The 27,385-nt window shown below is 37.5% G+C and overlaps 1 long non-coding RNA gene across 7 annotated transcripts in view; it reads left to right on the top strand.

Annotated features, from left to right (window-relative positions):
- Nucleotides 1-13,230, top strand: part of LOC103470447 (uncharacterized) — a 46,959-nt gene extending 33,729 nt beyond the window's left edge. For all 7 annotated transcript variants that reach the window (XR_534485.2, XR_001776926.1, XR_001776925.1 and 4 more), the window contains 2 exons: nucleotides 6,347-6,424; nucleotides 10,573-13,230. This is a non-coding gene — a long non-coding RNA (uncharacterized LOC103470447). The remainder of the gene's footprint in view (nucleotides 1-6,346; nucleotides 6,425-10,572) is intronic.
- Nucleotides 13,231-27,385: the final 14,155 nt, after the last annotated feature.

Genomic DNA, 27,385 nt, shown 5'->3' with positions numbered 1-27,385 from the left:
CTCGTCAAAGTCCCCACTTCAATTACACTGAGAATCTTTCTACTTTCGTTTTATATTTATGCATCACATTGTATTGGTCCATCACGTATGTATTGTAAAATTGTAAAATAAAATTCACTATTTTATTATTTTATTTTACAATAAAATAGTGAAGTTTATTGTTCGATTGTAAAGAAAATTTGAAAGGAGGTTTGAACACTTTCACACTGAACCGTGTGCAGCTCAAAATTGTATGAAATACATCAAACTTTTCTCCGCTACACAAAAACACAGACTACCCCAAAGCATTAGATGTATCCCTGGAGACGTCCCCCTGCAGAGAACCCCGGGAGGGACTCCAGCCACAACCTTTGAGCTAGAATCTGTTTACAGTACAACAGAAAGCTCCTTTAGAGTGACTTTAAACCAGTTTAAATCAGTCCAAACAGTGATTCGTGTCACCTTTCTTCTCTTTGTCTCTTTGCCTTTTTATTTCTGGCTGTTTCAAATTCATCTTTGTGCCCTCTGTGACGATTGCGAAAGGATGAAGGAGTTTACTTAGTCACAGTGAATTTAGGGAGATGAGGAAAGCCTCTGATTTTGGATTGTGGGGGGCAAAGGTGTGCACGTGTCATTGTAGTTTCTGTATATGTGTGTGTGTGTGTGCGGGGGGGACAGAATTGCCAAAATGCACCCACACTCCTCACACACACACACACACACTTACGCCAACCTTGTTTGATCCAGAGCTAGCCCTGCAGCTCCCAGAGACTCAACAAAAGGCCTCCTCTATCCATTGTGCGAGCCGTGTGTTTCCCAGGAGAACCCAGGCTCAGTGAGAGCAGGGCCCCAGATCGTTTTCGCCTGACATGGATGTTTATTCGCTCCATGGTCCAGCAGAACACCCTCAAAAGGACTGGCCTGGGCATTTTGACGTGCATGACATATAGTTTTTCAAGAAGCGTAGAGGAGATGGAGGGTGCGAGAGAAGGGGCGGGGGGGGGAGAGGGAGAGTGAATGTCTTGACAGATGAACAGACAGTTGAGACAGAGGGAGAGCAGGCCTGTCTGTGAAGGTGTTCTCAGTGCACTCATATGAAAAAGAATATTCAGGGTGTTCTTCACCATTTTATTTGCTTCTTGTCTTTACACTAGTCAGCTTTCTTGTCAACCTTGTTCATAAATGTAAAACTCTCCCCAGTGGGTCGGTAGAGAGTTCTTCCTGATCTTGACAAGCCCTCCTATCGCTGACTGCATACTAATTTTCTTCCAGAACCACTGAGCCAGTGCAAAACAAACACTAACTGCCAGTGCTACTGTTCAGTGCTTCAGAAACAGAGTTTCAGGAGCTAAACAGTGATTATACAAACAGTCTTCAGTTTAAACGGAAGCTTTTGCAGCTGGCTTGTTGGTGTCTGTGAAGATCTGATATGTTTCCAAGATAAAGACCAGAGTTCATTCACCAGTGAATTAAAAGTCCTGCAAATCTTCAGTTTAAGCTCAACAGACAACTGGTTTTGCTCAATCTTAGAACATGTAGAAAACTTTGATATATACCCGTTTCTGTTGCTGACTCTTTCTCCAATGTTTGAATGCCGTCTCCCTGCATACTTAACGTTCCCTGACACATCTCAAGGTTTCCTTGAGACTAGGAGTGCCTGCAGGGTTGGCTGTGAATCTCAGAAGAGCTCCAGAAGCCGGGAGTTGAGAACAAACATAGGATAGGCCGATACCATCTAATCTGTTGAACATCATTATCGTCTAAGATATCACTATGCTCCCTTCCATACCTGCACAAGCCCAGCCTCCAAACCTCCCTCTCCCTCTCTCGCTTCTCTCTTTGAGGTAAAAGCTTAAGTGTTGAAGCTGAGAATGAATGTAGGCCATTGTTGGGTTGCAACTGGACTCTACAGAGTGTTGTTTGATCCCATGTTGAGCCAGAAAAGGCTTTTTTTTTTCCTTTTTTTTTTTTTGCTTGAACTGCCACATCAGCTGTAAGGGTCATTCAGCAGGAGACCATGTTTGTAGACTCTGCTTGTGTCTATCCTTGATTTTATTCTAGTGCTATTTTTTTTTAATCCATTTTATTAAATCTTTTTTAGATTAGACTTGGATTCGAGTCCAAGTGGAGGTTTAACTAAACTTGTGGTCTGTGACTTGAGTCTGATAAATAATTTGCATCTTGTGCAACCAAGAGTTGAAGCAAACCATGTTGTAAGCTACAGACCATAGTTGTGCTTGCGAGGTGTGTTTGTTTTTATTGTAAAAGGAAGTGTTTGGTTTATTCGCCCAGAAAGTGAACAGAAAACAGGGTATTAGTGGCTCATAATCTGCTCTTGCTAGCAGTAGCTTTATGATAGTGAGCTCCAAACATCTTCAAAGTTCTGTGTTATTGTTAGCACTGTTTTTGTGTTGAGCTAATTCAGTAAAAAAAACAACATATGTTTCCAGTTGAGTTCATCCTCTTCCATTTCTCTTTTGTTTAACATGATTCCAAACTCTCACCATTTCTTTTTCTCTCTATTATTCTCTACTCTCTGTATTTTCTTGATAAGACCTTCAAGGACAATTTGTACTTTTTGAACTTTGATTTTGGTGTGTTATTATTAGTAATAGCTCCTTCAACCATAGAAGGAAGAAGTCATATCACAGTGTTGTGTAACAATAGGTTTGGTTTGGCTATGAATAACTAATAAATAAGTGTCAATGGCACTTGTTAATGAAACTGGTCGTTTTAATCAAAAATAGGAATGGAATGAACTTTTAAGTTATTTAAGACACAATATTGAAAATGATATGTTCCTGTTTTTTAAAGGTTGGATGAAAATTGTCCTGGTGGAAAGAACATCAGGCAGGCTAATACAGCTGGCAGTCATTTTAATGTAAACTGAAGGATATTGCACAACCATAGTTATATCCTGTGAAAGATTGCTACTGCTGAACAGAAGCCATTTGAGATAAAAAAGCATATAAAAAAAGCATAGTCAAACACTTTTTTCAGCATTTTCTTTAATCAAGTCATTTGAACCACTTGATAAACTGTTTCACTTCTAATCAGATGCTTTTTGTTTGTATTAATTTTTGCACTTGATGTTCTTGCTCTTCAGTCAGGCAATAGTGTGATTACTTTCATGACGTGAACCTCTAGAATAGCATAAAAAGAACAGAAAACACTCTACAATTCTGTAATTGTGAATCTTTCCAAATGGATTTCTTCACGCAAAATGCCATTAATAGAGCTCTTGCTGTTTCCCTGTTTACCCAATGCAACTTTATGATTTACATTGCAAGACACAACAATGGGGTCTGCATTGTCCAGTCTTTTGGAATATAAGTAACATGGTGTTTTGATACAGCAAATGATCTGTTTGCTGTTCACTGCGCACAATTCACATGTAAATAACCATTTCACATTATACAGGTTTTATACAGGCTTTCTTTGTATTTCAGCTCTAGAGGAAGGAGTTGTAAGAGAAGGCTGTTTTTTTTTTATTTTTTATTGTATGTAGTTTTTTTTTTTTGGGCGGGGGGATTTGGCCACGCACACATCCACTCTCCCGTATGCTCACATCTGTGCCCTCAACCCATTTCAGACAGGAGAAACTGTACCTTAATTTGCATAAGAATAATTGACACTTCAAATTAGCCCTCCAATCAAAGAGGATTATTTTTTCTCAGCATATGTGCAGGCAGTGAGTGCTGCCATGCTGGAGAATATGAAAGGGAGGAACAGAGTACAGGGGAGCAGGAGGGGGCACGTCATAGAAGATTAACCCTTTGATTTCCACAGACAATCATAAAGAAGTTGGTGCCTTTTACTGAAAATATAGATTCATGTGTAGTAATAAAACCGACATTTTGCATGGATAAAGAAAACATTCTTTGCTTCATGAATAAAAATAAAACATGTATCATAGTTTAGAATCATTATTTTTATTATTATTGGATTTACTCCATTTCTACATTCATTGTGTCATTTGTACGTTTGCAAACGTCACCTAAATAGATGTGCATGAATTGGGTAGTTGTCCATAAGAAACCACCGAAGTGAATCCTTTGATGAATTACTAAACATTTCTACTGAAAAAAAAAAAAAAACAAAACAAAACAAAAAAACGGTTCAGGATTAAACACAATCCTGAGGCTAAAATAATTACCTACAACTACACCGTTTTTACCTGATCTACTCTACCTCTATGTTTGTTTGTCTTCAGCTCCTATTGCTGTATTTTGGTTGTAGATGGCACTTCACTCTTTCATCATGTGTCAGATTATAATCTATCTATTTTCAGAGCAAGGAAGAGTCATGTTCTGATGCATGTTTTCCACGGCATCACGGCTGACAACATGGGAGCTGTTTTAAGGACGCGCCAGTATTCAGGGAAAAGGAGAAACTAGGATACATTTTGGGGGAAGGGGGCAAAAAGAAGGGGGCAGAGGGTTTGAGAGTAGGTGGGGGGGGGGAAGCCTTGGCGCCAGCCCCTCTGAAGCACTCAGCATCCCCCCGCTTCTGGGATGGCGGATGTGTCTAAGTGTATCCATGACAACCTTACTGCATGCAGTGATACACCACGGCAACATGGCCAAGGAAAGTTGGTGTAGGTCCGCCTGTGTGCATGTGTGTAGACACTGAGTAGGGCATATATCTTGATAATATCAATGTTGCTTTTGTCTGGCTGAGGTTACATATATAAGTGATGAGTTCTTTACTTTTCCATATTACCGACCTGTCCGCTGTGTTTATAGAGCAAGCTTTCCTAATTGTCAGACATCATCTTTAATAACTATAACATTTTATATTTAATAGCCACAAAGTGGAGCACCTCAGTATTTACTCAGGTAAAAAGTAATTTGCTCACCACACTCCTAAGACTGGTGGGTTACAAAAGAACAGCCCAATCTGGGTTATTTTACCAACCCAATCTTGGGTCAAATGCGAACCTGGGTTATTTTTTTATTTTTTTAACAACAAATATGTGTTAAAGTAATGTCTTATGGAAAGGTCCTTAAAGGGCTTGTTGAAAATGGTGTGCAGGAGGATGGTGCCAATTTCCAGGGGTTGTTAGGTGACAAACAAGGTGGAACCATGACAGAGACACATGCAAGCACACCTAAGATTGATGAATTTCAAACAAAAAAGAAATTCATATTAAAATTTAAAGGGCTTTATAACTTGTAAATATGAAGTAAAATATATTTAGTTTTCTACAAACTGATAGATATTAAAGTCTGTTAGCAAATTTGCAACATAACATTTTTAACATATGACATTACATAATGCTGAATGAATTTAAAACATTGCGAGAACACAGGTTCTGACTGGAGTGTGCGCCTAAAAAATCTTAAAATGAGTGTAAATGGCAGGACTTTCTTTCATTATAATTATCTTTTTATATATTTATTATTTTGAAACCAGTTTCATAGCATTGGCTTCTGATAATGCAACAACATTTAGAAGATGTATTCCTGGAGATTGTTTTATCACAATTAATCCATCAAAAATGCACATTTTCTTCCCGTCCATAAATTCTGCTACATACAATTGACCATGTGACCATCTTTTTTTAATCTTTCGGATGGGGTTCAGAGTTCAGATGGGGTTTGGGTAGCTAGGAGAGGTGACATAAAAACGAAGCACTCGCTTACACCACAGATTTGATTACAATTTTTGACACAACGTTTAGTTGAAGCTGGCCACCTTCTGTCCCAACACCAAGAACACAAGTTTGGGTTGAGGAAATGATCCAACAGTTTGCACAGCAAGTTATACATGCATTTACTGAGACATGCAGTCATGCAAAGTCTTGCATGTTCTTCTCACCCCTGCAAAGCGGAAGAAGTTGTCTAAGCACAATCCCGTTTAGGATGTGCTGGCTTGACTCACTGAAAGTAACCACAAAACGAAGCTCTGATAAGTTCTTATTTGTGACACTGAGTGAGCAAGACAGCAAAAAAAAAAAAAAAAATACAGGGATGAAGTTGTTTCATGAGACTTGAGCTATATGCTGTTTGTACATTTTAAATCACGCACTTCTACACAGACACACTCATTCACACACGGATGGATAGAACCAAACTGGGATCCTGTGGGAGTATATTTTTAACCCTGACCACCTGACTATTTTCTGAAGGGTTAAAGGGCCGGATGGTGAATCCAGTAAATAATTCACAATAGTTGAAACTCTTTCAGTGTAACCTCAAAATAAACGAGGGAGGGAGACCTGAGAGACCATGCGGTGGCACAGCATACTCCAGCTTAATCCAACTTTCTGTTTTTATTTAGCTGTGAGAGGAAGATTCCTTGTTATTTATCAAGTCTTAGGTCATGAAACATGTTAACACTACTTTTGACTTTTGTTTTTTTTTAGGTTCCTTGAACATCATGAGCCTTAAGTAACCAAACCCCCAACACTGAAGACATAAAGAATATGCATGCAATCTCTAAGGTGAGTTATCTCTCTTAAAGCTCTACTCTCTTGGTCTTCAAGTCTTATAGACAGAAGTTTTCTTCTGTGAACCAGCAATAGCTGCATTGTTTTTCAATCAGTAGTATATCTCAGTGTCAGTAGGACAGTTTGAGACAGATTGTTTCTGTCGAACTGCAGATTGTAGAAGACAATAAAAAAATACAGCTCTAATGAATTCCTCTGACCCACATATTACTGTCCCATCCATTTCTCTGGAGACACAGAAAGGGCATTTACACAGGTAAACCGTGACTGGTCCCTAAAGTGAAAGAGGGGTTTTTTCAGAAGGAAGACGGGTTATCCATAATTTACCATGCTGTGGTTGCCAGACACTTAGAAGATAATGCAGTGCTTCAAGCATACAAAACATAGAGCCTTCTTGGTACTGGTTAGGCCGTTGTTGTGCTTTTTCCAGCATGTCTGCTTCCATCTATACAGACAAATGAAAAAAATAAAATAAAATAAAACAACAAATGTCCTTCCAAGGTTCAGAAGCCTGGACAGAAATGGAAAGTGAAAGGAACAATAGGAAAGGCCTTGCTGGAGAGACATGTTTGAGTATATCATGGTGTGGTGTTTATATTTAGGTCTGCTCTAATGCCCCCCCACACACCCCTTTTGGCCAGCTGACGAACATCAGCATTAGGAGCAGCTAATCTCATAATGTGGTGGAGTTTCCCCATGCAAAAATATTTTGACTGCTTCCGACATTTTATGTAACTTCACTTTAAAATGTGAAAACTCTACCCAGTGAACAACCATACTGGTAGCAAATGTAAGACACTGTGAAATATCAAATAGAGAATACACCAAACTGATTGTTGTGAAAACAAAGATGTTTACAGATAAATGAATGGCTATTGGTAATGCCTGCTAAGAAGCCTGTTAGAGAAATATGTCTGAATAAATTGAACTTAATTTCATCATGATCATTGTAGCAATCAGACAGTGTTATAAGAAACAAAATGCTTTGTGTAGAAGAATTGTTTTTGATTTGAAAATTGGCTATGTTTTGGCCAAGATGGCCAAATGATTTTTGCTCTACCCTAATATCTCCCTCAAAAAATGTGGACATGCCTCAATCATTGTTGTGATGTGGATCATTTTTTCACCTTCATCATCAGAAATCAACAGATCGCTCAGACTTACTTCTTGGTCTTCTAATTCTTCTTAAACCATCTTCCATGAGGTTTTTGCAAAGGTATATCCCATGTGTGGTTGACTTTTACAACAACGTTTGTGCTATAGATACTTTTGGTTCCGATTATGGCTTTATTAGTTGTCAGATGTCTTGGACGAGCTCCTTTACATGTATATTTGCTCTAATCTGATCCATAAAACTTACTGTACGATTTGTTCAACTACCACTTGTTTTTTGTCCTGGTTTGCTAAAAGATTTCTACTGTCCATGTTCACCATTCAAAGATGTAAAATTGCAAAGTCAGCAAAGAAAAAAAAATCACATGCAGTTGTTTTTCCAATCAGTGGTCACAAACTGTGAAGGGAGGCGGGCAGCTTAAGTTTTAAAGCAGACTGGGAGCAGCTTTTTTTTTATTGAAATGTCTGAATCCACCTCCCTTTATCTTTCTAAGTTGTCCTGAATTTGGCTGTCTGTGGCCCAAGGACCCCCTGCCAGCACTTCAGTACTCTCAGCTAAAGCATCAGAGAAATTGGTTGATGGAAACAAGCCTGTAAAAGTGCATCTGTATTTTCTGAATTTCCCTCCCAAAAAAAACATGGTGGAGTTCTTGTTTAAAATCCACTCTTTGAAAGGAGTCATCAATTTTTAAAGCATTCCAAATGTCTGACAAGTCAGATCAGCTAAAAGATATAGGTTATGTTGAAACAAGAAGACCCCGGCTTTGTATGCTGCTCTGTTATTGCTATGTGATGCAGTCAACAGCTGAAAGGTTTGACCATTTAACTGAGCAGCTCAAATACCCTTATTGTTTTGTGTAACTCATTCAATTATATTAGCCTGAACAGCAACGCCAATACAGTTCATTACAAAAAATATCCATAGACCTCAAAAACTCAGCCATTCCGTTACATTAGAAACACAATGTTCATTATGTTTTATTGAGATTTTTTGGAATAGACTAATTCAGCGTTTTACCTTACTAGGATGTGGAAGCGAAATGATTTTTGGTTTTTAAGATTTCTTGTTTTTTTACAAATACAGATCTATGTAGTGTGACTTGCATTTTTATTCAGCTTCCCTCCATATTTTCTAAAGTCACTTTTAACCACAATTACTGCTGGAAGTTTGTTCTAGCTGGATTCTTCCATCTTTATGTATCTGGAGATTGAGCTCTGCCAGACTGGATAGATGACAATTATAAACAGCGATGTTCAAGTCTTGCCACAAACTGTCAATTGGATATAAATTTTTACTTTGACTGGGCCACTTTGACATTGAATAAATGTTAGGTCAGAACCATACCATCTAATTCCAAGTTGACCTGGTTATACGTTTAAGACCATTGTCCTGCTGGAAGGTAAACTTTCTCTACATTTGCTGTTTTATTGTTAGACTGACGCATATTTAGGTCCATCAATTTTTGCATCAACTATGAGTGGCATCCCTGTCATTGCTGATTAAACGCTTACCCAAATCACAATGTTACAACCACTAACCTAATATATAACAATGACATGTTCAGTTAGTTAGTTTTCATTTTCTTTTTTGCATGTAGGCAGAAATGTTTAATCTGACCAGACCACCTTCTTCCATGTATGTCCCCTAAATTAATTGTGGCAAACTTTCTACTGGACTTTTGCATGTCTTTATTTTAACATCGTCTTGTTTTTTCTTTCTCCTTTTCTCTTTGAGACACCAAATTTGTATAGGGCATTAGTAATATTTGTCAATTCAACAAATTCTCCCGCTGGAGCTGTGGAGCTCTGCAGCTCCTCCATTTAGCGAAGAACTATTGCAGCTTCTGTTGTTTAATGTTTAATGTGTGAGAATGTTGGACTGTAACCCGACTTTTCCTTAAACGTCTCCACAACTTTATCCCTGACTTTTCTGTTGTGCTCTTTGGTCTTGATGATGATGCTTATTCACACATATTCTCTAATAAACCTCAGAGACCTTCACAAAACAGTTAAATTTGTACTTGGATTAGATTACACAGAGGCAGACTCCTTTTACAAAGTAGTTGGAGGAAGGTAATTACCTTCCTGCCATATTGCCCATACTATATTTTATTTAGGTGCATCAGGTGAAAAGCTGCTGAATACAAGTACCTTCTACAGTGGTTATACCTTTATTTGTATAAAACATAAAAACCATGACTTTTTTTTATTTTTTATTACCAAGTAGCTTTGTGCTGATATTTAACAAAATAGTCCAGTTAAATACAGCAATCTTTGGCTGTTTTGTTAAAAAGACATATACAAGTTCAAGGGGTATGAATACTTTTACAAGTCTTTGTAATTACTTTAGTTATGGTGAAATCTAGTACAGAGAACATTATGCTGTGAAACCTCCAGGAGCAGACAGGGGTCAAATATTCCAGGAACAACTCGAGGTGCAGGTAACCCATGTCATACTTCGCATTTACAGAGGATCCAGTAAAGTGTTCTGTCGACCCTAAAGCTTTCCAGTTTTCTCAATGAGAAAATAATAAGCAGCTGTAACCCTGAGACACTCCCAGGCTTGTGTCCTTAGCTACAAGAAAACCTTTGCTGGGTTTCTTATCAGGTTCTAAGGATATCGTGTAAGACAATACATGTGAGAAGTGCAGAGTGAACAATGGGCGGAAAGTGCAGTGTGATATGAGGGGGACTAGTGTCAGTGGATATTGCTGAGGCCTTTGTTGCCTTCGAGTACCCTGGAAACTCACAGCTAACGTTATTTCTTTCATTCAGGCCTCGTGATCTGGGGTGTGATGAAATTCTCCAGCAAGTGATGTTCCTTATACTTCAGTGATGAAAAAGTCTGTGGGAGTGGAGCGTGTCCTTTTTTTCTTTGAGTGAAGGTCTAAAAGAGAACTGATCAAAGCATTTACTATAGATCTCACTGTTTTCGTCCACAGAGTTGTAACAGTTATTGTTCCAGTAAAATTCAATACATGGACTATTTATGGAGAACTAATTTTTTTGCAACAATTTGTCTCTTTCAGGTGGAGAGTTACTCGAATGAAGAAGAGAGGAGGCTGATTTTCGGCAAGAGGAAGATTTGAGATTCACTGGACTCTTGTTTTGAGTCAAAATAGCAGGACATTGATCCAGTTCAGCATCACCGAACAATCAAACAATGTTTTTGCTTGAGATGAAATTTTTACAAGCCAAACGATTCGCGAATAGGTGGAGAAGTGTAATAGAACAACACCAGGCCCAAAATTAATGACATACATATGATGCTAAATGTTTGCAGCTGCATCTTGAATTAAAAGTTACATTCACAAAATGATAGTCATAGAGTGGTCAAAAAATGTGAACAGTTTGGTGTAAAGCACTGGGGCAATTAGAAGATGCTTATAATAAGCCTCAACAAGAATTCCCCTTAAAAACATGTTGAAAAAACAATATAGGCTAAAGATGAACTGGTTTACCGGCAAAAAGAAAAACGGCGCAAAATTTTATGGACTGATGAAAAGAACTTTTTTGTTGGATCTAGAGCACACAGCCGGCTTGTCGGACGAACCCAAAATACTGAATTTACATCAGTTTACACCACATTCTTAATTATTATGCAAATTGGATTTAAGTGTCAAAGATTTAATTTTTTGTTGTTCCATTAAACTCATAGATAGTATTGTGTCTCATGGCTTTTCAAGTCACTATGTAACTAATCTCAGTCACCTGTGCTAATTAGCTTGCCAGGTGAGCTCAATTAAAGTAAAACTACTTAAGAAAGATTTTCCATATTAAAGCCAGCCACAGGTTTCAAGCAACATGGGAAAGGGCACAGATCGCTCTGCTGCCGAAAAGCGTCAGATTGTACAGTGCCTTGGCAAAGGAATGAAAACATTAGATATTTCACAAAAACTGAAGCGTGATCATCGTACTGTGAAGAGATTTGTGGCTGATTCAGAGCACAGGCGGGTTCGTGCAGATAAAGGCGTAATGAGGAAGGTTTCTGTTAGACAGATTCATCAGATTAAGACAGCAGCTGCTAAAATGCTATTACAAATCAGCAAACAGTTATTTGAAGCTGCTGGTGCCTCTGGAGTCCCACAAACCTCAAGGTGGAGGATCCTCCAGAGGTTTGCTGTTAAACCTTCTATTCGGCCACCCCTAACCAGTGATCAAAAGCAGAAACGGTGGCACTGGGCCCAGACATACATGAAGACTAATTTTCAAACAGTCTTGTTCACTGATAAATGTTGTGCAACCCTGGATGGTCTAGATGGATGGAGTAGTGGATGGGTGGTGGATGGCCACCATGTCCCAACAAGACTGCGACGTCAGCAAAGAGGTGGTAGAGTCACGTTTTGGGCCGGAATCATGGGGAGAGAGCTGGTCGGCCCCTTTAGGGTTCCCGAAGGTGGGAAAATGACCTCGGCAAAGTACATAGACTTTTTGTACCACTTTCTTCCATGATACAAAAAGAAGAGCCGTACCTTCAGTAGCAAAATCATCTTCATGCATGACACTGCACCATCTCATGCTGCAAGAAATACCACCGTGTCATTGGCTGCTATGGGCATAAAAGACGAGAAACTCATGGTGTGGCCACCATCTTCCCCTGACCTCAACCCTATGGAGAACCTTTGGAGTTTCCTCAAGCAGAAGCTCTATGAGGATGGGACACAGTCCACATCAAAACAGCAGCTCTGGAAAGCTATTCTGACAGCCTGCAAAGAAATTCAAGCAGAAACTATCCACAAACTCACAAGTTCAATGGATGCAAGAATTGTGAAGGTGATATCAAAGAAGGGGTCCTATGTTAACATGTAACTAGGTCTAAGAAGTTTTTGATTGAAATAGCTTTTGATTTTAGTACCTGTGACCACGTAATGCTGCATGTTCAAAGAATGACCATTTGCAGTTCTTTATATCCAATGAAATGTTTTAAAAACCTGTTCTGCATAATAATTTGGAACAGTGCATTTGAGTTTTTTTATTTTTGAAAGAAATCCTGCAGTCATTGGGAGGTTTGTTGAATAAAATTTAATTTATACCCTAAATGCTCATGACTTGAAAATTATACTGACCATCATTTGCATTGATTATTTACAAAAATATAAAAAAATATCACTTGCACAATAAATTGGAACACGGTGTAAATATATTATAGTACTTGAGGATGTACTGTTAGGTCATGTCTAAATTGAAATGAGATTAGAATGTGTTTTAACAACACAACATGGTCCAACACACCATTAAACTGAGCTGTATTTTGTTTCTAGACAAATAAAACTATAGTTACAAAATACCTAGCCCAGTCCTGGGACATTAATTCAACAAAAAACTTGTGAGGTGACTTCAAACATGACGTTTCTGAGGCAAAATGAAGAAATGCAAAAAATTGTCTAAGGCCAAGTACATAAAGCAGTTCTCAGAAAGTGACTTTACAACTAACTAGTCAATTGCTCATAAATGTATGGAAAATCAAAATCTAACCATTCTTCAGTTTCTCTATTGAATATTATGCAGCAAATATTTGAGAAAATTTAAAACTTTTTGGTGTTTCCTTGCCTACATTGGATTTTATTTGCCTTACAAATATTTTGTGAGACAGAAGTAATAAATGTGTTGCTTTATAATTTTAGACATAATGTGTGGTGTTCTCAATGATTTCGCCTGTCTGGAAATAAAAACTTTGTTCCGGATTATGAGTTTTGCCAACATTTTTAAATACACTGCTATCATTTTTAAACAGTTTAATTTTATTTTATATAATACGGCAGTTTAAAAACATAACAAATGACTGTTAATTGCTGATCAGACTGAAAATAAAAAAGACAAAAATTCCCTTTGCTCTAACAGGAAATTTGCCTGTTTTCCACAGAACAAAGTCTCTTGAAATGCAATGAAAAACATTTCTCTCATTAATGCATGATTCATATAGAAATGACTGGGATAATAAAGTAGACTTTATGACAGGTAAATAAAGATTTTCTTTCATTAAGCAATGTTTTGGGTGTGAGTTGTTTTCATCCTTTCTGCGCAACATTTTGGTTCTGCTGGCGTAAAGAACAGTATGCCTGACATAATTGGGTCCCTTTTGGCTCTGGAAAGAGCATGCAAGCTGATAAAAGCTGGCAGGTTGATCAAAGCATTTGTACATCTGGATCAACATTGTACACCTGACACAGTTGTAGTTTATCCAGACAAAAATCACAAACTATGAGAAAATGTTTTTCAGAGAGTGTAAACAACTAGAGCAACTGAGACATGTTGATGTGGTGGCATCTGTAAAGTTAAATTCTATATTTTATAGTTTTTTTTGTGAAAGAAAAACACAGTTTATTTTATAACTGAACTCATCTCTTGACCACAGTTTAGCATGCTCATTTATTTTATTCATCTTTATGTGCTTCCCCTTTGTCTCTTTTTTTACTTTTTCGTGTTAATTCCATTTTTTCCTCTTGATTTAACATGCATAGATATCGCTCATCCTTCCTTTATTTCCTTTACCAGCATCACTCTTCCCATCCTTCCTACCGCTCTCCTCCAGACTCGTCCATCGTCCTTCACCCCAACCTTAAACCTATTCTTTTCCGTCTCTTCCACTCTTTCACCAACCCCACCCTCCTTGAATTTCTTCCCCCTCTCATATGTCAGTTCCCAGTCCAGTCTTCCACTTGCCTAGTCATCATTTTTTTTCACACAGTCCTGTCCCTCTAATAGGGCCTGTATCATCATATCATATAATGTAGAATACCAGATCACAGCCAGAGATGAAAGATGGTCTCCACCTATCCCCTCCACGAGCCGCACACACACACACACACACACACACACACACGCACACACACACGCACACAAACACACACACGAACACGCACAAAACTGCGCTCACACACGTCAGTGGTCATATGGGACATGGATCCAAGTTGATGGCTGTCTCTGTGAACATTTCTGCCCCTCATGTTTGCAGCAAAATGCTGATGGGGTTGTTATAGCTATGACAGGTGAGTTGGTGTGTGTTGCAGGGGTGTCCAGTGATGTTTGTTTTAACTGCCAGGGGCTTTTGTTAGGAGACAAAGGATGCCTCGGAGCTATAGTGTCAAATCTGCAGGTAACCATCAAAATAAAGCAAACACCAACACAAAGTGTCTGGGGAGTGTTAAAATAGCTCAGTTTCCTTCACATCGGTTGGGTGAAAGACTTTTTTTCGTACAAAGTTATAGAAAAATTTTTTAAAAAACGGGGATATAATTGAGTTTTATGTCCACAGAAGGATAGAATAAAGTCACACAACAGGAGGCTGGATTAAAAAAAGATATATTCATACAGGTGATGAGATATCAAAGTTTGCAGATTCAGTTTTTGCTGATATGTTCAGATGTATAATAGCCAATCAAAATCCATTGTATATCTTCTATAGACGACAAAGAATGGATTTTACAGTTTATATTTGGCTGAAATAATGAATTTCTTGTGTCGTTATGATGTTATTTATGATCAAAATTGACCCTTTAAGAATTTACAAGAATGTTTTAGTCACCATATGCGTAGTGAAAATGGTCTGTGAGATGTGTGGTGCACCTAGGACAAATTATAGGTATTTAATTCATAAACCCCAAACTAAATGATCTAGAGAAATGTGCTTAGGAATTCAGTTCATTTTAATTTCAGTTTAAGTCAACCCATTTCAGTTCAACACATTCTGCTTCAATTTAGCTGAATGTGATTCAGTTCAATCTAATTCTGCTTACTTGCGTTTCATTCTGTTTGATTCATTCAATGAATTCTCATAAACTGAGTTTTTTTTCCTATTCATATTCAGTTAAAAAAAACAGTTTATGCCACTACAACCAGATGTTACAGTCAGATTTAGATCCAAATATATGAAGTCCACTGTAATCCAAAATACAGTCTAATTCAGTTTGCCATTCAATGTCAAAAGGTAAAAACCAATCTAAGGAAACTTTATCATCTTGTTATCTTTGCTACGGTGCTTCATCTCAATCACAACAACGAGGCATATGGAACAGCCAGATTTCATTTAAAACGGAGCCTGATTATTCAAGAACAAAAAAGTACAATATACAATAAAGCACAGGGAAAAAAATATGGAAAAAAACAACAGTAACAAGGAAAAAGAGACAAATCTAAAAAAAGAGAATAACTATTTATGTTCTAATACGACCTAGGCTGTCTCACATAAAAACAGTACATCTGACTAGTTTCAACTAGTTTTTCAGTCACAATAGATTTTTCTTAAACCAGATACGAAACAACAAAACTTGTTAATAAAAGATTTTTCAATTAACCTGAGATGCATGTTTAAAACAACAAAAAGACATGCAAGTAACCAGGGAGAACCGATCAGACATGGGTAGAGCATAAAACCCTCACCCAGACCACATTGAAATGCAGCATGGTGGTATCAGTGGTAGCATAGCATAAAAACAGAATTTTTTGAGAGTGGAACATTTGTACATGGAGTTCAAAACCAGGTCTCTTGGGTAGCATTTTACAAATGTTCTGCCTGGCTAGGGTTGCCTCCTGCCCCAGAAATCAGATTCTTCAGCTGAGTCATGGACAGTGTGGCACACACTGAGAAAGAAAATATCTGTCACGTTAAACAAAAGCACATGTGCCAACTGTGAAAAGCAAAAAGAAAGAAAGAAAAGAGCATAAGTGTGTGTCAACAATTTTTGCTTTGGTCCCATACTCGTATTCCTATCTCTGAAGCCGGTTTAGCAAAACAGAAGGGTATTTCCTATAAGGTTGACTTCAAACAAATATCTTAAAAGCATCAAATTGCTTTGTTACAACTACATCTGGCTTTTTATAATCTCCTTGAGTTTATGGTACTTGCATATTCCAACTTCCTTCCACAGCCAAAACAATTCATTTAAAGTTAAGAAAAGGTTCTGAAACCACTTAAATGTGAGTGCTGGTCGCTTCACCTCTTCAGCATATCTTATCATTTTCATTTTGGCCTACTTTTAAAATCGTGAAAGCATATTCCTATCAGACACTGCTTTGTCATGTTCAGGTTATAGTGGCGGGGTTGGAGTTTATCCCAGCGGTCAACAAGGTATTCTTTGAACATTTAACCAGTCCATGACAGGGAAATACTAAAACATATGAGACAAACATAGATGTGGGTGGATTGGTCTTTTAAAAATGCTTTGCCTTTCATCCCAACCTACTAGCCATAAACAAACCATGTTCTTTGAATCTAATTAAATTATTGAATGAATGAATGAATCCTTGCAGTTTGTGGTAGAATTCACTCTTTTGCAAAAAATAAATAAAAATCTAAAGTATTTTAGTCACTGTTTAGGTAATAGAACATAACTTTTTCACAGTCGTCATTTTATTCCATGTAACAACTTACGTGTACATGAAAATAAAAAAAATAAAAACATAATTTAAATCTTAAAGTATTGACATTTTGTTATCAAGGACCTGACTCTGACAAGCAATAACACCTTTAATCCTCCACAGGTTAAAGAAGCATTGTGCAAGAAGTTGATCGTTCCCATTGTGATCTCTACACATTTCACGCATTTCCCAGAAACAGTCGGAGATCAATTCACTCACTCAAGTCATAATCAACATTGGGCAAAGTTCTAATTATTTTCCTTTTTCAGGTTCTCGAAGCAGAGCAGGGGGATTTATCTTTTCCTTTCTCAGATTTATTTTCCTGCGTAAACCCGTATATTGATATTATCAAGGTGAACCAACACAATCTGATTTGAACCATGAGAGTATGATTTCAACCTCTGATGAAACATGTTCCATTCAGACTGTTTAATGTGAGTCGTGTAAGAGAACACGCTTGTTAAAATGTTCTGTTTCATCCATGAGCACGACCTTGGTAGCTGCATCCAGGTAAAAGTGAAGAGAACTTCTCAACTCAATTATGTGTTAGAAATGTTTTGCACCCTTCTGTGCCTTTCTCTTCTTTATATACATTTTTTTTCCTTTCCCTCAAGACTGCATACTATTTCACTTTTATCTACAGATAGCAGGACTTTGTGTTATCTTTTTTTGTTTGGGGGAAGATTCAGTAGTTGCATCCACCCCATGATCCCAACAGACGACAAGATACAGAAGTGTGAGTCTGCAAAGTTTACACAAAGAAAAATGATGGGTTACTGAAACTACACTATTTTTCTGCTTACTCTCTCAGTAAATCTAGGAAACCATAGATGGCTGTAGTGTTCTACAATAAGCCAAGGAATTGTATTTCTTTTTACAAGTAGCTCAATCAAAATTTTAAATGAAATGTACCATGAAAAAACAAATATGGAACTGATAATGAATACACCGTAGAAGACATAATTCAACAAGACTCAAAATCCAAATCCTTCTGAGGTCACATGATAAATATCTAGGAATTAAGGATATAAAGACAATATCCTGACACTGAATTTAGTATTTTGTAAACCGATAACACAGTAATATCTGCCTTTCATACCTGATTTTTATTTATATGACACTGGAAGAAACACCCACAGAAAAATAATCTTGACAATGTAGCATAGTTTGGTCACCAAATAATTGCCGTAATTTTTGAATATGAGAAAAAGTTCTGTCATATTCTGGCGTATGGATGCCATGGCTTTTGCTTACATGTACACCACAAAATCAACACAACTTCAAATCATCTCCACAGTGCCATCTGAACCCTTTGTAGATGTCCCATTTTCCTGGTATGCAGGATTTTTGAAAGTGATGGTGAAGCTTGCTCTACTATCTAAATAATTCAAGTAGTAAATATCTGACCACTTCCAGAATATTTACAAAAAAAAATCTAATTCAATTCAGAAATGGTGAATTGTTCTATAGATTTAAGAAATAAAATTAACATACATCCTCCAGTGAAATGCACACCCTGGCTCCCAATATACATACACTATTCAGAACAGGAATGCAAACCATTTCAGACCTTGAAGATTTGATCATATTTGCTGGTTTGCAAGACATGTAATATGCATTTTTTATATAGAATTAACAGGAGCCTTAACAACTGTGAGTTCATTCAAGTGTAAACGTCATTCAGATGAACTGTTAATGTGTTCATTGATTAAGTTTTGTATTTGGAAAGTCTTCAAAATTCTAACTTATGGCAACCAGCTATAACATTTATGCAAAGAGCAAAAAAGTCAGTAAAATATATACTGTACTGCCATAAAATATACAGTGAAAACCTTAAGAAAAAAAGTTGGTATAACCAGCATACTAACTCAGAATAGATTGCCCTTTCACACCTTGGTATTTTTGGTTGGTTTTGGGAGTGGAGAATGCTTCATTTTAGCCTTGAAATGGTGACATAGTGCAAAAACCAATGAATCATACTTTGACATGAGTGTGCTCTAAGTGTTACAGCCCTATATACTCAGTCTACAAATCTGCACACTTGATAACATGATAGTTGCCTGTTATTATTTTTGTACTTCAAAAACAGTAAAGCTCGGTGTGAGGTCATTGCACTTCATGGTCAATCTATCTGCAAAGTCTGTATTTAACAAAACAGTGGGGCTGACTATGTTAAACATTTCTTGGTAAAAACGAAAGTCCAGCAGGAAAGGTTCCTTGCTGCACCTGAGAGTTCAATAAGGGCAGCTAGCGTATGCTCCTTACTCATGTTACGAGCCGTGAGTGACTGTTGCCATGCAGTATGTGATTGGCATGAGCAATATATCAGTTATGATACAATTATTTTGTGGGCCATACAGGAGCTTGATTTCAAGATGAAGTGAGTAAAGATGTACTTGCCATGTATGGATATGAAACTGTATACAAAATTATGAATTTATATCATTGTACTATATTATGTCTAAAGGAGCGGCAACGAAATTTGGTGTTTCTAAGCAGGGATAATTTATGGCTTAGTACTTCATCAAATAAGCCAAAGGCAAAACAGTAGTATAAATAAATAAATAGACTTCAATGTATAAGACTCAATGTTGGAAAACCAGGGTTGGTTGCATGTGATATTCTTGCTCAAGGGCTTTGCTATAAAGACAGCCACATCAGCTTAGAGGCACTTCAGAAAACCATTTTCACTCATCAGTCAGAACTGCCCTGCACTGCAACCAAAAGTGTTTTATACTGAATCAACAGGATACCTTAAACCAGCTCTTCATACAAACACCACCAGGTTATCTGGGCATAATGTTTCTCACAAATGGCACAAAACATCAAATGTTTCCAGTTGGAAAGCACTTTTTTTTTTTTTTTTTTTTTTGCAGACTGCAGATCACAAGAGAAAATTACATTTTCATGTTCAGTTTGGTTAAATGTACATCCAAAATATACAGAAAAACAGAAACATTGCTGACATTCTGTCCCAGTCCTCAATAATGACAACATGACACTGTGACAGGCTGCTGTCATACAGCATCTCAGCATTGACTGTAGCATGTGCGGTTGCAGTGTGTGTCCTTCTCTTTTTGTCCAGTTGAGAGTGATTGATTTTGAAGTGCAGAATGTTGACAGTGTTCAGCTATCCCAGGAGGTATGAGACCATGGGCCCGAAACAGAGAAGCAGCCATCGCTTTCTTTTTCTCTCTGCCGCATCTGCCCTTTATTTCAACACATCTCTCAACCCCATTCCTTGTCCACTTTTTTTTACCCTCTTCCAGCTATTTTTACCCTGCTCTCTTGGCTTTATTGATAGGTAATATTGATATTTATGGCTGGATAAAATGAGCTGCCATCTTAGAAGTGCAGGGTGGGAGATCCCTTATGTGGGTCAGAAAGAGACAGACATGCTTGCTGATTTTCTTTGAATTCACAGCTGCTCGAGCTAATACCGCAGAGATGCAGCCCCTTGTCAAACTTGGATTCATAGGAAGAAAAGAAAAACAGAGAAGATGCGAAACAAAATAGTTTCAAATGTAATACTTTTTAGATAAATATAGGTTTATGTATATTGTGGATATTCTACCAATATACATGTATTTATCACATACATCACATGTTCATTCTTGAAGAAAGTTAACATTTTTAATTCTTCGAGAATTAAGAGGATTATTCTAAAATTCCACACCTATAGTGATGAATCATGCGTTTGTTCAACCTAAACACAGCATTAAAGAGGAAAATACTAAATTAATTGTGTGCAAACAGTATGTTTCAGCAAAGTTTCTTCAAATCCTGACCTCTTGATGTCATTCATGTTGGTCATATAAACATCAGATTTGGATATTGTGGATTTAATCGTGTTGCGTCTTCAAAACCTGGTGGTTGTTACGAAGACAGCCAGTAACAAACCGAGCCAGTGATCCTTTCTGCTCCTCCATTAGTGATGTCATGTTACCCACTCCTGGGGCCCCAGCTTTGTTTTCCCATCATGCCCCCGTTGCCTGCTGGTTGGTTTTTAAAGAAGCAGTGTTCTTCTTCAGCCTTTCAATTATACCATGCCCTGTAGCAGCATCCTGCACCCTCCACGCACACCAAGACAGGAGCTAAGCGAGTGGGAGGAATTGATTTGAATTTGGTGTCTAATGGGTGTTTTGGTGTTCCTGTGGTGTTTTTTTTGTGTGCCTGTGTTTGTACTGTGACTGGCTGATTTTAACTCCCTATAACTAGAGATATTCTGCAATAAATATTGTTTGGAGAAGTGCACTAATACAGAGGAAGTGGGGAAAATGTAGAGGTTATGTCTCCGAGGGAAACCTAAAGCGACAGATTCAAGTCTGTGAAAAAAAAAGAATAACTTGAATCTTGACAGTTCAAAAGTTAACACATTTTCTTTGCAATATAAGCAATGCAGCATAGCAAAATGGAATTACAAGCATACGTATTTATTCGAGGTTTTGAGTACTGCAGATTTTTTTAGAAAATGAGCCTTCGACGAGTAGATATGCGTAAAAACTTCCATAGTAATCCCAGCTACACACCAGTTCCATGTTTTCCCGTCTCCCTTCCTAAGACTCCCACGGCAACCAGACATGGGTCAAGTTCTTCTTTTAAAAGGATGACAGAGAGGTTGAAACCTTGCAACCACAAAAACAAGCAGTCTAGACAAGGCCCCACAATCCTGACCCCAGTTAGACCCCGTCCCCCACAGGGGCCCATAACACCTTTGTTTCCATGTTTGATTAATTCAATTTCCCGTCACACTAAAGCAGTCGCAAACGCCATTATATAAAAACTTGATATACCAAACTTTCACTACAGGTATGTATGCAGCATAAAGTTACAATGCAAATTTTTTATTATAATGCCAAAATGTTTTTTTTTTATTATTATCAACACAAAATATTCTCACAAAAGTCACTTTGTTTCATCAAATATTCAACTAAAGTCATTTTTTGTCAAAAGAAAAAACCTCTATGTTTTAATTATTTTTCTTTTTGTTTTTCAAAAACAGTACTATATTGCAATTGATTTTTGCTAGAAAAAAGAAATACGTATGTATTTTTGCAATATAGGACACAGCATTATTAGAGGAGGCTTGTTAAGAAGTAAAGCCACATTTTGCCATGAACAAAAGTTGAATTATTCATAACCCTGGCATATTAAGATTTGAAGCAATCTTTTAATTTTACGTACAGGTTTGTTCTGACATGCAAAATTAGTTTTAGAGTGACCAGGCCAGAATCCCGACTTGAATCTCATAGAGAATCTGTAGGGAGCTAAGGATAAGCGTGGTGGCAAAAATAAAGAAATAAATCTGAAATTAATCAACATAAATCAGATAAATATTTTCTTTCAATTTTCATGCTACCTTGAAATTATATTTTGAGAAATGCCTGACATATTTGCTCATTTTTATATATCTGCCTATCCAAACACATACAAGACATGAAAACAGATCTAGATTTCAATTCCCTATCAGTGCAGAATTATAGTTTTGTCAAACCATCTTGATATACAATCTGGCTATTGTATAAAATAAAATCAAAGTTTGGACATATGTATCATTTCTTAAATATTCTGAACTTTAACGTTTTTAATTCATTTATCTCCACCTTGCAATTTTGCAAGGCAGGTTGTGTTGTATATACTTCTTAAGTATTTCATTATTCCTTCGTATTTTTATAAAAATTAAGTCTGACTTTTGATAATCTTTGAAACTGGATCTTCCGGCACTTTGTAGTTCAACGGTTGCTAAAATGTCCTTAAATTAGACTGGGAAGAAGTGTCTTGGAGCCCGTGATTGAATAAATTAGGTCTGATGTCACCTGATTCTCAAGCTAGTTATTTCTCAAAAGACACATTCCTGGTTTTGTTTTAAGCAGCTGAAGGGAGCTGATTTAGCCATCTAATTATGAAATTAATATAGAGCTTCTATAGCAATCAGTGTCTTTCTTTAAAAGAACAAAGCCTGTGGTTTTTCATTGCGTCTTTGTCAGTTGTAGATCTGGGTAAGTGTTATGAAACTTAGCAAACATTTGCACTATGTGATTAATTCACAGGTACAAGTGCAGATGAGGCTATTGAGAAATCAAACAAATCCATAAAAATATAGTTATATAGTTTCTTTAATTGTTGCCAATATTGTCAGGTTGCATGCTGCTGGAAAAGTACATCCACTTTCTTAATTTATGAAGAAGGACAAGAGCGCTGATAAATGGCCCGCATTTGTATAGCACTTTATCTAGTCTGAGGACTCCAAAGGGCTAAACACTCAGTCACTCGCCCATTCATACACGCTTTTGTTCTTCACCAGCATTTTTTTTGTCTCTCTACCAGTTTGATCCAAAATGACACCAAGAAACCAATGTAAGATTTTCCTTCCTTCCTCCAAGTGTTCCTGCAGACTCCTCGTCCACCTCGCTCCATCTTCTGCCGCCCCACGAAGAACCATGAAGTGTCTGAGTCATCCTCGATTACAGCATGTATTTATAGAGAGTAGAGTCAGGACCTGGGCCCTGCGTGTACTTGTTAGTGTGCGTGTGTGTGTGCGTGGGTGGATAGGTGTCTTCACACTGCCTAAAACGAGGACCAGTTGTTTGATGACTCACTTCGGCCAGTGGACACTGCATACCGGGTGAACTGACGTCAGCCTGACCTTAGACGGAGGAACCGTTTGCAGTGACCTCATTCCAGATCAGGTTAGAAAGGTGAAGTGCTCGACACTATCCGTCAAGACCCTCCGTTTGATTTGCTCATTTCCTCAGCGCAAGACAAAGTAAGCATGTGGCATTGCGCTGTATGAACACAAAGCCACATTTACAGATTAAAGCTTTTTGTCTTCCCCTCTACCCACACACACATAGATGCTTATCCACTGACTGTGTCCAGATACACACATGAACAAATAGTCCTCTACAATGAACTCGGCCAGCATATACATACAAACTGCGTCTATGGAGGCCTTCATGTTGTTGACGTTTGAACATTTCAATTGAGAAAGCTCTGAGACCTGCAGCTGCCCGTCTCGTCTGCTCGGGACAGAGAAAGGGCGGGGGTCCCGCTTTTTTTTTTTTTTTTTTTTAGTAGGGAAGGCGAGAATTAAGGCAAGAATGCTTTTTCAATGAGAGATGAGGCATATTGAAAACTATATTAAATTACCCTGATTAACAATTTTACCACGATCGGGCAAGCTGTGGGGGGTGCTCCATGGGGAGGCTCGAAGACTATTCATCCCCACAGTGCCGGGGTCGAAAGGAGCCCCAAGTTCACAGGCTCAGGCCCTTTGTTATGTTAACGTCGTATCCCAAATCAGCTGCCTCCTCCATCGCCAGACACAAGCACTTGCCTGAGAACTTGAGAGAAGTCGTAGCTCCCCTGTTCATCTCAAGCCATCCACCCACTCCACCCTGACACACACACGTAAACACACGCACACACAGGCACTTTCAGGCACAACTTCATATTTCCGTAATTGGAAAGAGGGTGGCAGATGTGCAGCAATGAGTCTCTTTTGTCCGGAATTCATCTATTTATCTTTTGTGACAAAATGTGTAAAAATATAAAGAAAACATACTTTTCAAATCATGAAATTATTTTTTTTGTCAGGAAAATATATCAAGTAATATGTCATTAAGAAAGAAGTGTTTTAACCCCCAAGTCTCTTGGGAGTGATAATCAATACAAATTAGGCGGGGAGTTGATAAGACATGTATTAGAGGTCAAGAGTTAAATTCTGGTCAAACAGCCTTGACCTAGGGTCAAAGTATTTAGTGAGAGCGCGCCACTAGTGGACAATTATATTGATCTTAAATGTGGACCTGGTGCATTCAATTTCTGAAGAATAGTCAGGAAGAGATGTATAATCTTATTCTTTTATTTTAATTTCATCTAGATAATAATATACATTTTAATTTTTGTACATTTCAATTTCTGAGTATGATTTTATATATGAGAAAACCTAAAAAATAAAATATTACAGCTTTGAGTTGCACACGATGTATAATACACTCTATGCCTGATAAACATAAACAACAATATCAATAGGATTAACAACAAGATTAGACAAATTTAGCAAAAAAAAAACAAAAAAAAACATGCAATATAATTATATACCACAGTTCTGAAGACCCTGATGGTCCTGAGTTGTGGGCTTGATCAACTGCCCTCTTCTCTCAGCTCTCTATTGTTGTGCCAAAACCATAACCAGGAGAGGGAGAGGAAGAAAAAAAAAACATCTCATCAATGCAAATTAAACACCCAGAACCTGGGGAGCTTCGGTTAGCTTGCCAGTTCACAAGAATAAAAAAATCGAGAAAAAAAGAAAAAAAAAAAAAAAAATCACCAGCTTTTACTTCCAAATCTTGCTGTTACACACAGATTCCTCATATTAACATGAAATAGTCAGTCGTATCCATGGATTAGTCTACAGTGAGTTAAAAAGCCGTATCCACACTCTGGCTGCCACAAGAGAAAATAAGGACGCCTCTAATTCTGCCAGCATAATTGCCTGATTATAATGAGCTTCCCTCTCTCTCTCTCCCCCTCTAGCTCTGTCTTAATTTCTCAGTGTGTCTGCTATTGTCCACACACACACATGCAGTCAAACACTGCACCCTAATTCTTATAAATCGATCTTCATATGAACAGGGGAGGAAAAATTGCATTAATACTTTGGACTGCTACACTTGTGCACTGCGAGTGTAAATGCAATGTGTTTTCTTTTCTCTGTAGACAATAGTCGAAACAGCATTTGTGCAGAAAATAAAAACAATATAAGAACAAGGAAGATGTGGCATAATGGTGACATCCTGGCAAGCACAATGACTACACCAGGCAGTGCAGTTGTTGGTGTTTTAGTCTTCATTTAAATCAACTAGATTTGCACACACCTGAAATTACAAAGTGTGTAATAGAAAATTGAACATTTACTTTTAAAGCCATATCTCTTTTTAGTTTTAAACTTTTTTATGAGTGAGTGGTTGAACAGTAGACACATTATAAAGTACCAGAGAAGATGTTGTATTACAACTTTGCATGCTCTTTTTTATTCAATCAAACCTATGAGTATGTCTAAAAATTATAGCATTTTATTCAAGGTTTTTTTAATCAGATTCTGCAGTTTTCTTTTTTTTTACTTCCACACTCATTGTAATGTTAGTCAAATGCAGCAAGATAGACCATAAAAATGAATTGGCAGAAAAAGAAGCAAATATTGATGTCCATAGATAGATAGATAGAGCTGCTTCTACATGTACGAATGCATGTACGTATGTATTTCTACTTTGTTATTTTTCCATTAGTAAGTTAATTACCAACAGAAAAAAAGTTAGCATGTTAGTAACTTTCATGTTTGCTATTCTGTGTGTAATATTTTCACTCAGCTGCAGCTGCATGCATCGCGTTGTTCAACCAGGATTTGTTTTTCCATTCTCCTAAAACCGCCTAAACCCGGACACGGGCGAAATGAACGTGCCCACTCATGAACACTTTTGCTTAATTATAATCCCTGATGGAAAATCTGCAGAGGGAGAAATCTGAATACATTAGCTCGGATGCAGGGAATATCAGCTCTTATAAGGTTGTGTCTATATATATAATATTAATTGCTGTGAGGGTTTTCTTCCTATCTACAAAATAAAAAATAAAAAAAACACACTTTGTGATTGTTAATTTGTTGGATGTCAAATTGCAGAAATAGCTGAAAAGGGTGATTTGGTGACAGCAGTCATTTGAATAGACATTTATATAACATATAAGTTGTTTTTTTTAAATCACTGACATCAACACGAGTTAATGCGAGCAAAAAATAAAACCTTGTGTTTTGTTAATATTTTTTTTCTAATTTTTAATACAAATTACATAAAAAAATAAATAAGTGACAACAGGATTTTTTTTCTACTGCTGTTCTGTGGTAACAGCAGCAATAGAAAAGAGGCATATAAACTGCAGATTTTAAAATAAAGTTTACAGATTTGAGCCGAGGTTTTAACTGTATTGTCGGATATTAAATGATTAAGCTATTTAGCAATGACTATTGTCAGTCCTTCACAAAATCGTCCAAGGCAAACGGGCGAATTTCTGTGGTTAACCAAATCTGTGCTATGAATCCCACATTACTCTGCTTAAGCAAGAAGCTGCTGGTTTTGGAGGAGAAATGTAGACTGCACATAAATTATTCAGCAGTATTTGCATTTGCATTGTAATTTGCATGCTTGCAGATTAGAGAGAATGAGGAAGGAGGCGCTGCACCAAAGAGAATTACATTTTGAACCATTTTCTGTCCTGCTGGTGAGGAGATGACACAGATTTTTCTTCCATCATCCCCTTTCTGCATCGAGGTACGCCACTGAGATCAGTGGCACACATTTCAAACTGTTGTTTGATTAATAAAAGAAGGAAATGATGTTTAATGCTTAGCAAAGCCCGTCCACAAAAAGCCCCGCCATTAAAAATGAATTGTGACATTCAACAATAAGTCCATTTGATTGACTTGGC

Source organism: Poecilia reticulata, linkage group LG9 (assembly GCF_000633615.1).
Source record: "Poecilia reticulata strain Guanapo linkage group LG9, Guppy_female_1.0+MT, whole genome shotgun sequence".
NCBI classification, from domain to species: Eukaryota; Metazoa; Chordata; class Actinopteri; order Cyprinodontiformes; family Poeciliidae; genus Poecilia; species Poecilia reticulata.
This window is presented reverse-complemented; position numbering and strand designations above follow the sequence as displayed.